General features: G+C 36.3%; 1 long non-coding RNA gene across 11 annotated transcripts; it reads left to right on the top strand.

The window, feature by feature from the left end:
- Positions 1-2,534: 2,534 nt before the first annotated feature.
- On the top strand, positions 2,535-7,694 carry LOC110941414. Of its 11 annotated transcripts, none has more exons than XR_002594061.2 (12): positions 2,535-2,643; positions 2,810-2,957; positions 3,094-3,221; positions 3,300-3,372; positions 3,445-3,504; positions 3,621-3,655; positions 4,066-4,210; positions 4,275-4,365; positions 4,978-5,077; positions 5,859-5,926; positions 6,004-6,121; positions 7,424-7,694. It is a non-coding gene; the product is annotated as an uncharacterized LOC110941414 (long non-coding RNA). The 11 variants fall into 11 exon arrangements; XR_002594060.2 differs by having other exon boundaries at positions 4,978-5,082; XR_004893455.1 differs by having other exon boundaries at positions 3,311-3,372; positions 3,445-3,498; positions 4,978-5,926.
- Positions 7,695-11,881: the final 4,187 nt, after the last annotated feature.

Here is an 11,881-nt window from a genome sequence, read left to right as displayed (position 1 = left end):
CTCTCCTGGACCCCCGAGCTCTACCTCGGCCTTGGCTTTGTCCAAGATCCTTTTGATTTGAGTTTCCATAACCACAATGCTCACATTTGTGCTCTTTTTCATTTGCCTTTTCATCTACTTTTGTGAAATAAAAGTTGGTTTAAATTTCTGGATTAAGTATTCTCCTCATCCTTGACCCTTTCTTCATAAGCTTTAAGCCGACCCATGATATCATCATAGCCGATGGTCTTCAAGTCCACAATGTATTCTATTGAATCCATTATATGAATGAACCGCTTCGATAATCTATTGTGGAATTTCTTGACTAGCTTGTTTTCTTTTATCACCGAGCCAAGTGAGGCGGCTTGAGAGGCATACCCTAACAACTTATTAGCAAACTCGTTTATGGCACTTTGATACTCGTCTTCGGATTTTCAATCTCTGCCATTAAAGTTTGAAGTCTCGGCTCTCTGATCCGATCTGCACCAAGATTATGGGTTTTTAGAACATCCCACGTCTCCTTTGTTGTTTTGAGATTTCCAACTTGCAAAATCTGCTCTTCGAGTATAGCTTGAAACATCAGAGCTATTGCAATATTATTATTCTTGGCATCCACATCCGTACCATGTTCTATTTACTCCCACACCCCATGAACAATGAATGTAACCCTCATCCTCATAGCCCACACTGTGTAGTTTGTTGAAGATTACACCAGACATTGAAGAGCCATAGTGTTGTTCTCCTTAACGGTAACTAACGCCTGATTATCCGGATTAGCCATACTTTCTTGAAGATAACACGCCCCCCAAATTGATGAACCGTTATGATACCAGTTGTTGAAAATCAGGCCTTCTTCAACACAAGCAAACAATGGATTTAACAAGAGAAAATTCTTTGATTAAAACTGAAGCTACATAAGCCCTAAACTATAACTCCTATGTATACTAAACAAACCTTGATGCCCAAGAAACATACTAGACTAGACTTAGGAAACCTAATAATAAAATAAAAGTGTCACACCCTCAAATTCCACATGTGGACTTCTACCGCGATGCATGTGACAAACTAGGATCACAATCATTAGTCATATTGAACGACCACTATATGAGTTTCATTTTTTTCATATTTGCTCATTCATGAGAAAATACTGTTTACACAATTTAGTTGCAGAAGCATAATAACTACAAAATCAAAATAACTATTATAACTAAAGCTGAGTCTAAATCAACGCGACTCCATGATGCATTCTAGTCCTGATGTGTGATACCTTAGCAACCTAAGAAACACATGCAAAAAAAAGTGTAAACAATGGTGAGTGAGTTCACAGGTTTATCAAATAATGTTTGTTTCACTGTTTGTGTTTATTAGTAGTTATTAATAGTTTGTTGTCATATCTATCGGTTTCTAACCTATGTATTATGTCACTAAGTGTTCGACACCGAAGCTGACTGTGTTATGCGTTGTTTTCCTTGTTACTATATCTATCACTATATGGTGGAAGGTTACGCTAATTTTACACCCATTCGACCTTGACCGGTCGGGTTAGCGCGACCAACCCTGGTAGGGCTTGTCAAACCCAGTAGTACTACTCAAAACTTCCTCGCTATCCAATACTAAAGGTCCGAGAATGTAAGGACTTAACTTGTGATATTGTTTCACTCTAGTGACCATAATAATATAACAAAAACTCTAATTAACGTGTAAATTACTTTACCGTAATGCTGTGCATGTTTTCTCCCCTTGTGTTTAAATAATTTTAAAAGTGAGTAGGGGCAGTGAACTCACCTTAGTTTTGCTCGGTTAGAATTATGTGACTACGAAGGTTGTGGTTAACTATGTCCTGATATGTTTACCGTTTTATTGTTAGTCAAGTCACTAGGGATTCATCATTCACATAAGTCAAGTCTCATGAATATTTTATGAGACGTGCTAACTAGTCCGGTTGAACTTGTCTATTTTTCTCAAGGTCTAAATGTGCACAGAAAAATCACAAAATATCATGTAACACATAAAGGTCAAAATTGTCATCTTCAGATGACTGTTTACGGTTTAATTTATATAAAACTCCTCATTGCTCTGTTTAACAAAATTCCAGTTGGATAATCTCATAATCTCTTAGGATTATCTACATTAAAAATTTTGGATATTAACTCCAAATATTGACCGAGTTATGACTCCCATAATGAACTGCAATTTCTGTAGAAAAACACAACTTCGACCTTTGATTTTATTTAAATCTTTTGACCAATCAAAACTCATAAGTAAAATATGAAACTGGTTGGGTTTGAAGCTATTTCTTTGAACTTGACTCTAGACTCAAGAACCACTCAGTTTCATCACATTTTGGCCAAGACACAGCCTTTACAAGTCGACATAAAACTCTGGACAGAAGCTGTAATCTTTCATCTATACAACCTAATAAAAGCCTTAATTAGAGGACACATGTCCCCCTCCTAGGGCCTCTAAAACTCATTTTCCCGCCAAAATATGCATTCTCCTCATTTCCCTTGAATTAACCCGACACGGGATCCGAATCACACATTTGGGTCTGATATGTTCATTCCATATATACAGAACAACCCGCTCCTTTCATTCACATACTAGGGTTTCCAAGATTCAGCGTCTTCTCCAAGCTTCCTCTCTCAATCTCAAACGTCTGATAAGGTAAATCGAACATGTTATTTGTAGATCAACATAAATTTTGCAATATATATTGATGATTCTTCATGCTTGATTACTTATTTTGTGTTTTGATTTCCCTCTATGACGATGCCATCTTTTCCATACCTAGAATCTTTCTTCTGCTTCCTAACCTGTTGTCGTTTCACAGCTCCGACTCAAATGGCTTTTTGAAGGAATTTGTAAAAGCCTCTTCAAGTTTCGTCACGAACTCGATCCTTCACTCGCGATCTAGGGTTTTGCTCCAAAAACCCCTTTCTCTCATCCAATCCATCTACTTATTCTTCTTCAATCAACAGGTTTGTATACACTCGATCCTTGATCCTATTTATGTGGATTTCTCTCAATCATGTATACGATTTCTTCAAGCAAACTAAATATGATTGTTGATTCTATTAGATTTTTTATATTAATGGAATACTCTTGAAAATTTAGGGTTTCGATTCGTTATTTTGATTCCCTCATCAATCACTCGCTCTCTGCCTCTCATTCGCACCTATGTGAATCTGATTCTAATCTGTGTCTTCATCATAAATGTTAGATTTTGTCGATGATACAACCAAGTAAGTCATGTGTTTGTTGATTAGTCATGTTTTATCTCATTATTATTATTGATTTAATTTGTTCTTTGGGGGATGGAGGGGAACGGCAGTTGCGATTAAACGCATTAAGAAAAGATGCTTTGTAGGGCAGCCATCTGAACAAGAAAGATTAGTAAGTATCGTTTACATCTTATCTTTGATTAAATAAAAGTTATGTATCTTATGTATATATTTCTAATTCTAGACAGTAGAGTTCTCGCGAGAAGCTGTAATTTTGTCAAAGCTTCATCATCCAAACGTAATGGTATTTTTTTAAGGGTTTTCAAGTTTTGTTGTTAATATCTGCACTGAAAGAAAAAGAAGAAAGCAATATAGTTTCCAGCGGAGAAAGGAGAAGTAATCATCTTATGGTTTGTGCAGAGAAGGGGAACGGAAGCTTTATTAAACACTTCTAGGTATGTAATTTTTTCAGTTTTCTCTATGAATCTTCTTTATGTGTTTGGTTTAGTAGAAGTTTTGCTTAATTTCATTAGTATTTTTCTTTGCTGCCATTAATTAATTAAATTACTAGGATGAATGTGGATGGTTTCATTCTAAAATTATGAAAATCTTCACTTTGTTTTCATAGGAAGTCAATTTATTACTAAATGTGTTTAAAACACATATATTCTTTTTTACATTGGTCATGGAAATTATAAACGGGCAAAGAGTGATCAATAATATTTCCCTTACATATGTGAGAATGATTATGGGTTATAATAACTTCTGCGTATGTAACCTATATTTCAAATAATATAGGCATTCCTATGTTGCAAATCAGTTTTGTATTATTATATAATAGAAAGTTGAATTGTTGTATGTGTAGAAAACTTTGTTGGAATGAAAAAGTTTTTATATATGATTGATCCTAGAGTAGAGGTGGGTTCAAGTTTGACTTTTGAAGACAAAGTTGTGTGTTCAAGAAGAGGCAGAGGATATGCCAATAATGGAGGAAGTTGTTCCTATACAAGGTAACCAGTATTGATACAAAATACGCTACGACTTATGTGACCCGAACTGTTTGTTTATATGCAGGTTTCTACAACATCTGATGTCAGCACTAATGATGTAGTTTATTCAAGGTTTCCTACACATCAACCAGCTTAGAAGTGAAATCATAACTCGTGTAACCATCATCTTTGTTTCTTTAGTTCATCTAAATTCAATGAGGTTAAAGGTTAAAATGGCTCAATTAACTGAATTATTTCTAATTGAGTTAGTTAGATGGGCTAGGTTAAGGTGTTTTTTTATCTTGATTTTCTCCAATCTATTAGATGTTCTAGCCTAACTATTGATATTTGAAACTACACATGCTTATCTGCAATAACATCACGGTGTACTCAACTAATTCCACTTATAAACTTAATAATTAAATTTCAAAAAACTAGACGGAATTGCGAAAGTATTAACACCACTACTAGAGGTGAGCAACAACGGACCTAACAAACTAACCAACAAATTCGGATTGAAATAGGGATGAACATTTGGTACTGGTACCGGTACCCAGTTTTGATAAATTTCGGTACCAGTATTTTCAATACCAGTTCGGTACGGTACCGGTTTGGTACGGTACCGGTTCGGTACGGTACGGTACCGGTTCGGTACGGTACGGCCATGCTCATCCCTAGATTGAAATGAGTCGGCACGAAAGCTTTTTGTCTTGCCTTTAAAGAAAGTTATGATTTGATTTGCTAGTGATTTTAAAAATTTTATTTATCTCTTTTGCCTTTAAACTTAGGTTCTAAGTTTCTATTAAATACTACGGCTCGGATTCTTGGTTAGCTTGCAACTGACATTTCATGGATCAGATCATCAAGAGTTTTGGTCAGCTGTATCGGGTCAGGTTACATATTAGTTGCAACTATCATCCTAATACATATTCAGCAAGTACATTGAAATTAAGCATTTGATTCACAAGCCAATTTTAATTTTTATTTTATTTTTTACTTTATTTTGGCCAGCAATTCGTCAGCTAATTAGTTTAATTTTTATTCGTATGAATATATAGAAAGGTACTTTTTAGATTATATTGAAATATGGATACGTGGGAAGAAGCAACAAGACTAGAAATACCGGTACCCAATTTTGACAAATTTTGATACCAGTATTTTCAGTAGCGGACCACCGGTTCGGTACGGTACCAGTACCATGCTCATCCCTAGATTGAAATGGGTCAGCACGAAAGCTTTTTGTCCTGCCTTTAAAGAAAGTTATAAATCTATAGTGTGCTACTCAGTTTCTTTGATGCTAAATAATAGAAAAATATAGCAGGTGGTCGATAGGATATGTTCTGCAGGTTGGTGTAATAACTTTTTATCGAAAAAATGCCAACCTTTACTCTTAAATGGGACAAATACGCTTAAAATAAATATGATTAATCGCCTTTCGGACTCTCATTGTTTAGCTATATGGTTGGTACTTCATCATCCTACAAATATATATAAAGAAATATCTTAAGCGGATGTAAATACTAAAGCTTGGGACCTTGGGCATATTATAAAGTCCCTTTAAACTCTTTGACCCGTCTGTTTTTAACCTAGCTTTTTAGTATTTTCTTCTGACCCATTATCAATATAAATCTATTCTCTGTTTTTCGGCATCCACTCTTCCATTTTGCAGTTCGGGTGGCCGCAGGCAGTCAATTTTAATCATCTGCGCTATTACTATGCAACTATTTTTGCTTCAAGGTAAACCCTAACATTTGTGTGCTTTAATTTTTCGTATTTGCGTTTGCTATGTTGTGATTTGGTATTGATATCCGCAGGATTAAGGCTCTTGATGTTTGATTTTGGATTTATACGTGCAATTTTTGCTTGCAATTTACTTGAAGAAACCTTTAAAAACTGAAGGCTGGCTTGGTTTACGGGCTGATATCGACCATTGTAAGCCAAATTTTTGTTTATTTTTATTTGTTTGGTCCATTAGAAAAAAAACTACTTTAGATCAAATTACTGCATTCTTTGGTTTCTGGTTTAGTATATGCATCCTATGAAGTTGCATGAGTTATAATATGACTTAATTTATCGAAGACATAAATTCCTATTATAAATAGAAAACAAATAATAAAGATTTAAATAAGGTAGATGACTTTTTTTATTTGTTCTTATTGATCGAGTCTTTTTTTTTAACAAGGGAATGTTATTAAAGATTACGTTTTATAGGAATGGGATCAAATACAAACACTTAAGTTTGTAAGAACCATAAGAACCAATACATAATTGACAAGTGTCCATCAATAAAAAAATAGTTTAGGGGTAATTTAGACTTTTTGACCATATTTATTTATAATTAATTAAAAATAATTACAAAAAATATAATCAGCACAACACTATATAATTAGCACAACATCATTAATCGTTCTTCATTATCAGCACATCGTCCTCGAATCGTTCTCCATTATCAACATAAACGACATTAGCACAACATCTTCAATCGTTCTCCATTATCAGCACACCAGATGTGCTGATTATATCTACTTTTGGTGTTTGTTTGTATTATTTTGTAATTAACACATAATCAGCACCTTATTAGCACAAATATAAAACACCTTTTGTTAACTTTTTTTAAAAAACACTTTTATAAATACAAAAAGGTATAGCAATATGGTACTCATATTAAAGATAAAAAAATACTTGATTTTATGGGATATATTTTTAAAAAAAATAATGAAGTATATAAAAGTTATTTTAGTTTAAAAAACCTTGGTGGAATTTGTATTTAATAGAAAATGGTCAAATGACTAGCAATTTTACAAAATTACCCCTAATTTGTTAGTAGTAATTTTTAATTATAAGAGTTTTATTTATAATCAATATCAACCCTTGATTTAAATTAACAATGGTTCAGATCTGTTCTTACGGTTCTTATAATTAGCACTGTTTGTACAGGATCTCAACCCACGTTTTATATTCTACATTTTAGTTCTCGGGTAGTTTGTAACTTTCTATATGTAAGTCCCGCACATAAGGATGCTAATTAGAAAGCGCATAGATAGATGCACAAGTTCTTGCTTCATGTTTATATTCCTTCATCTTTTTAGAGTTTATACTTAGATGTCTTGGCAAATAGAATAATGCTGATTATACTGTAAAATATAATATGGATAAGGCCAAAAACATTATTTTATGATTTGATTTGCTGGTGATTTTAATAATTTTATTTATCTCTTTTGCCTTTAAACGTAGGTTCTAAGTTTCTGTTAAATAGTCTAGAAAGGTCCCTCTTGCGGGTTAGACTACGGCTTGGATTCTTGGTTAGCTTGCAGTTGACATATCATGGATCAGATCGCCACATAGAGTTCTGGTCAACTGTAAGGATTCAGGAGTTTTGGTCAGATGTATCGGGTCAGATTACATATTAGTTGTAACTATCATCCTAATACATATTCAGCAAGTACATTGAAAGTAAGCATTTGATTCACAAGCCAATTTTTATTTTTATTTATTTTTTTCTTTATTTTGGCCAGCAATTCGTTAACTAATTAGTTTAAATTTTATGGGTATGAATATATAGAAAGGTACTTTTTAGATTATATTGAAATATGGATATGTTGGGAAGAAGCAATAAGATTAGGAAAATGGTGGCAAAACACAACTGTAGTTAGTATTCCTAAAGGACTAACACGTAATATTTTATCTATTAATATTGTTTATTTTCAGTTTTTTAAGCCATTTAGGAAAGGTATATAGTTATTGTTTATGGGTCATAATGTTTTAGGTGGTAACATAAATGTTGTCTCAATCTCGATATGCTGAATGAATTTCAATATTTGAACATACAAGTGTTAGTAAAGTGAGTTATGAATGGTTTGTCAATGAAAAAAAAGGTTTAGATAACCATTGGAATACTTGAAGTACTACGTGTACTTATCAAGGCAAAGAACATCTTGGATTTTTTTCCCACAAGTGAATGTCAAATAATTACCTTTTTTCCTGAGTGCCCCTTTAACCATATCATATATGCAAATTTTCCAATTGATAGATTTCTTAATTGTAAGGGTAAATTTGACATTTTACTATCTAAAACCTGCAACTGTTATAATATCTTACAAAGAGTTTCTTTTACGAGCAATTATTATGGAAACTGTATTTTCTTTCATGATTCTTAATAATTCACTGGTATTGGTGATGATTGTTTTTTTAAGAGTGTGCCTATTGGCACATCAAACCCTAGCAAAATTTAGGGTTTATCTACGCTGCGTATTGGTCAATACGCAGCGTATTGGGTTAACCCTATACGCTGCGTATTGACCAATACGCAGCGTAGATAAACCCTAGATCTCAGTGCCTGATAACCAATCATTGCACAGAAAACAAGGTTTTTCTATGACGCGTATTGATCAATACGCATCCTATTCACTAACTGAGTTAGAGAACTCAGTTAGTCCAGTTAAGTCCCAAAAACAATAAAAAGGGGGGTTCCTCTTTAAGGAACCGGCCCCTAACCGGTTTCGAACTCACGACCTCTCGTATACAAAGCAACGCACTAACCACTCGGCCGGGAATGCCACATCCGTTTACTCATGGAAACAATTACAATTTATGCTCGATTTCGCATCCTTCCATTTATGCTCTATAATTATTATTACACTTTGGTCCCTGAAGTTTCAAATTTTACAAAAATAGTCCCTGAGGTTTCAAAAATAGACAAAAATAGTCCCTGAAGTTTCAAAAATTGGCAAAAATGGTCCCTGAAGTTTTGAAAATTGACAAAAATGGTCCCTGAAGTTTTGAAAATTGACAAAAATGGTCCCTGAAGTTTTGAAAATTGACAAAAAAGGTCCCTGAAGTTTCGAAAATTGACAAAAATGGTCCCTGAAGTTTCGAAAATTGACAAAAATGGTCCCTGAAGTTCCAAAAATTGACAAAAATGGTCCCTGATGTTTCGACGCACGTAAGGCGCGTACGGTCCTAACGAGCGTCGAAAGTAAGTTCGTCGTTAAAATATATATTTTTTTATTATTTAGTCGAAGTCGAACCGTAAGGCGCGTAGGTCCCTAACGAGCGTCGAAAATATATATAGGTCCCTGATGTTTCATAGATTGGCACAAATGGTCCCTGTCAGGGACTATTTTTGTAAAAACTGAAACTGAGTGACTAATTTTGTACACCAGTTAACTAATACGCTGGGTATTGGTCAATACGCAGCGTATAAAAACATCTGGAAAAAATGGGGTCATTTGGGTGGGTTTGAAGTATCAAAAGTTTTCCAGTTTTATATACGCTGCGTATTGACCAATACGCAGCGTATATGGCCTTCCGTATACGCTGAGTATTGATCAATACGCAGCGTATTAGTTAACTGGTGTACAAAATTAGTCTCTCAGTTTCAGTTTTTACAAAAATAGTCCCTGACAGGGACCATTTGTGCCAATCTATGAAACATCAGGGACCTATATATATTTTCGACGCTCGTTAGGGACCTACGCGCCTTACCGTTCGACTTCGACTAAATAATAAAAAAATATATATTTTAACGACGAACTTACTTTCGACGCTCGTTAGGACCGTACGCGCCTTACGTGCGTCGAAACTAAGTTCGTCGTTAATTTATATTTTTTTTATTATTTAGTCGAAGTCGAAGTCGAACCGTAAGGCACCTGGGTCCCTAACGCGTCGAAACTAAGTTCGTCGTTAAAATATAAAACGACGAACTTAGTTCGACGCTCGTTAGGGACCTACGCGCCAAACGGTTCGACTTCGACTAAATAATAAAAAAAATATATATTTTAACGACGAACTTAGTTTCGACGCTCGTTAGGACCGTACGCGCCTTACGTGCGTCGATACTAAGTTCGTCGTTAAAATATATATATTTTTTTATTATTTAGTCGAAGTCGAACCGTAAGGCGCGTAGGTCCCTAACGAGCATCGAAACTAAGTTCGTCGTTTTATATTTTAACGACGAACTTAGTTTCGACGCGTTAGGGACCTACGCGCCTTACGGTTCGACTTCGACTAAATAATAAAAAAAATATATATTTTAACGACGAACTTAGTTTCGACGCTCGTTAGGACCGTACGCGCCTTACGTGCGTCGATACTAAGTTCGTCGTTAAAATATATATTTTTTTTATTATTTAGTCGAAGTCGAACCGTAAGGCGCGTAGGTCTCTAACGAGCGTCGAAACTAAGTTCGTCGTTTTATATTTTAACGACGAACTTAGTTTCGACGCTCGTTAGGGACCTACGCGCTTTACGGTACGACTTCCAGAAGTTTATCTATACAACAAAACACTTTAAATAACCTGCCAGAATTTTTTATAACCTGCCTATCGTATCCACAATATAACATTTCAAAATATGTGAAACTGTTTACACCGAAGTTTGATATATACATAACAAAATACATAACAAAGTTTGTACATACATAACAAAATGATAAAATACTACTGCTGCTCCTGATGCTGCTGCTGCTGCTCCTGATGCTGCTGTTGCTGCTGCTGATGCTGATCCCAGTCCGCATCCGCAATGAAGGGTAGTGGAGGTAACCCGTCATGCTGTCGCTGCTGCTGCAGCGCCGCAGCCACCCACTCTAACAAATAATTGTTTCTTTCAACGTTTCGAAGCAGCCGCTCATGTGACGGGTCAGCACCGGGCCAAACATGGCGTGGGAACTGGGGCGCCCCGGGTGGTCCACGCGGCTGTGGTGGCTGCGGAATAACGGCGGCCGGCACATGCGGCTCCGGCGGCTCCGGATCGCGCGGGGGATAAAACAGAGGGAACTCTTCTGGCAGTTGCGTAAGCTGGTATTGCGTGCCGTCCAGTTTCTTTAACCGCTTCCCGCATGGAAAGTCTTTGGTAATTTGCATCCCGTTTACTGTGTTCATCCCCATCCGCTTTGGCTGTGTCGCCGGGCCTACACGGCCGCGGTCGTTCTCCGGATGATAGCCCAACGAATGGGCTATCTTGGTCACGTAGGCGCCGCCGAATAGCATTCCGCGCTCCTGTCGATGATGCGCGGAGGCGAAATACTGCGCCAACCCGTAGGCGAGAGCGCACGGCCTCTTGTATAAGAGGCAATATAAAAAGAACAAGTCACCACTCGTACACCACTCCCGGATTTTGTTTCGAGCAGTGATCGAAGTGGAAATTATCTTGTGCAAATACCTGCATAAATGGAAACCAGTCAGTAAATAATAATCAGACGACATCGATTAAATGAGGATAAAAAAAAACAATATATTTTTGACTCGTTAAGGATTTTGACGCACGTAACGGACCTATACGCCTTACGAGGGTCAAAACTAAGATCGTCGTTAAATTATATTTTTTTTATTATTTAGTCGAAGTCGAACCGTAAGGCGCGTATGTCCCTAACGAGCGTCGAAACTAAGTTCGTCATTAAAATATAAAACGACGAACTTAGTTTCGACGCTCGTTAGGGACCTACGCGCCTTACGGTTCGACTTCGACTAAATAATAAAAAAAATATATATTTTAACGACTGTAAACGGGCGTTTAAACGGCTGCAAACGCAGCCGCAAACGGCTGCGTTTTCGCTGCCGTCTGCGGCGGCGTTTGCAGCCGTAAACGGGCGTTTAAACGGCTGCAAACGCAGCCGCAAACGGCTGCGAAATCGCTTCCCTTTGGGGCTGTGTTTGCAGCCGTTTAAACGCCGGTTTACGGCTGCAAACGCAACCC

Source organism: Helianthus annuus, chromosome 5 (genome assembly GCF_002127325.2).
Source record: "Helianthus annuus cultivar XRQ/B chromosome 5, HanXRQr2.0-SUNRISE, whole genome shotgun sequence".
Taxonomy (NCBI): domain Eukaryota; kingdom Viridiplantae; phylum Streptophyta; class Magnoliopsida; order Asterales; family Asteraceae; genus Helianthus; species Helianthus annuus.
This window is presented reverse-complemented; position numbering and strand designations above follow the sequence as displayed.